The following is a 2,119-nucleotide window of genomic DNA, read 5'->3' as shown; positions in this document are numbered from 1 at the left end:
TTGTTATGCTCCATGTCTCAATACTATTTCAACAGGGATTAAGTTTCCAACACATAAACCTTTTGGGGACACATTAAAACCATAGCAGACTTCAACATATTTTTTAGGAGTGAGGCACAATTCAACCCACAACACTAGTCAAACTTCAGTATCTTCACTCAACTTTTCTTCTGGTCTTTGAAAGTCTTTCCCTCTCAGTGCCGTTCCACCCTTGGCCCCACTGCTGGCTCCACTCCTCCCTCTGCACCACAATTCATGTGGTAGCTTCCACTGAGCCCATGTGGCTATCACCTCCGAGCAGAAGATGGCAGTGCTGCCCACATGTGCTGATCTTGACAAATCTGTCAGGGATGTTTTCTCCAAGGGCCATGGATTTGGTCTAATAAAGCTTGATTTGAAAGCAAATTCTGAGAATGGATTGGAATTTACAAGCTCAGCCTCAGCCAACACTGAGACCACCAAAGTGAAGGGCAGTCTGGAAACCAAGTACAGCTGGACAGACCGTGGTCTGATGTTTACAGAGAAATGGAACACTGACAATACACTAGACACTGAGATTACCATGAGGAGTAATGCACATGGACTGAAGCTGACTTTCAATTCATCCTTCCTACTGGGGAAGAAAAAGCAAAGCTGACCTTTAATTCATCCTAACCTGGAGAAAAAAAAGCCAAAATCAAGACAGGATACTTGTGGTAGCACATCAACCTGTGACATGGATTTTGAAATTGCTGAGCCTTCAATCAGAGGCTCTCTGGTATTGTGTACAAGGGTTGGCTGACTGGCTACCAGATGAATTCTGAGACTGCAAAGCCCCAAGGGACCCAGTGCAACTTTGTGGTTAGCTAGAAGACTGATGAATTCCAGCTTCATACTAATGTGAATGATGGGATAGTGTTTGGTGGTTCCATTTAACAGAAAGTGAACAAGAAGTTGAGAGCACTGTGAATCTCTCCTGGACAGCAGAAAAATGTAATACTTGCTTTGAAATAGCAGCCAAGTATCAGATCAACCCTGATGCTTGCTTTTTGGATAAAGTGAACAACTTCAGTCTGTTAGGTTTAGGATATATTCAGACCCTAAGGCCAGGTATCAGACTGACACTGTCAGCTTTCCTGGATGGTAAGAACATTCAGGCTCACAAGCTTGGATTAAGACTGGAATTTCAAGTGTAAATGAATGCTGTACAGTTGTTTAATTTAAAACTGTTTTGCAGCATAGGTGTCTTCATAATTTAATGTATCTTTTGATGTCGTATTTCTGGGATGCAGGTATTGCTAAATATCATGTTAGGCCTCTGGGTCAAAAATGATTCAGCTTTAGGGTATTACCCTTTCAAAGGTACAGAAGAAACTCAATTCCAAAGGAAAGTCTTTTCGGCTGTAGAATTGGAGGGAACTTGGTTTTTCTAGAAATGCCAGATTTATTTTTTATATAGAAATGTTTGCAAATGGAAGCTGACAATATAGAGGCACTTTGTAAATTCATAGTGAATAAATGAATAAAACTGTGGTTTCCTAAGAACTGAACCTTGGTTTCTTAACCCTAATAGATGAGAGGCTCGTTGGTTGACGGTGTGTATGAACTCACCTGAAAGGGACTTTTTTAGACAGATATTCATGACCTGTTCCCCATCTCAGTTCATCATCACCTCTTTTACACCAAAAGGTCTGCAGGATGTGATAACTGTTTCTTTTGGCCATTTAGGGGTAGAGAGGATAAATGTGATGAAACCAATAATTCAGGACTTAATTCCTTCTCATGTTGTGGTTTTTTGCCCTTGCACCAGAACATGAAATAGCTTCCAGGAGTTCCAGCTATAAGCTTGGAAGAGTCTGTGTGATTTTAATTACATGGTAACAATACTCAGAATCTAAATTGAACTTCTGTTGTATTGTCACCACTCAATTTATTTTTTAGCAGTTTAATGGGTATATTTTAAAGTCTTCCATTTTTTGTGGCATTAAATCTTCCCCTTCAAATGCTGCAATGAGCATTACTTAAAATAAAACTTGAACACAATACTGAAACCTAAAAAAAAAAGAGAGAAAGTTTTTCCCTCTCTGCCATCTTCCCATTCCTGCTCCTGCTTCCTAGCTTTATGCAATGTCTTATTTAC

At 40.0% G+C, this 2,119-nt stretch overlaps 1 pseudogene; it reads left to right on the top strand.

Moving 5' to 3' along the window:
* The first annotated feature begins 304 nt into the window (after positions 1-304).
* On the top strand, positions 305-1,175 carry LOC108528223 (voltage-dependent anion-selective channel protein 1 pseudogene; annotated as a pseudogene).
* Positions 1,176-2,119: the final 944 nt, after the last annotated feature.

Source organism: Rhinopithecus bieti, unplaced genomic scaffold (genome assembly GCF_001698545.2).
Source record: "Rhinopithecus bieti isolate Rb0 unplaced genomic scaffold, ASM169854v2 scaffold_1673, whole genome shotgun sequence".
NCBI classification, from domain to species: domain Eukaryota; kingdom Metazoa; phylum Chordata; class Mammalia; order Primates; family Cercopithecidae; genus Rhinopithecus; species Rhinopithecus bieti.
The sequence above is the reverse complement of the archived record's forward strand: the minus strand, read 5'-3'. Positions and strand labels throughout refer to the sequence as shown.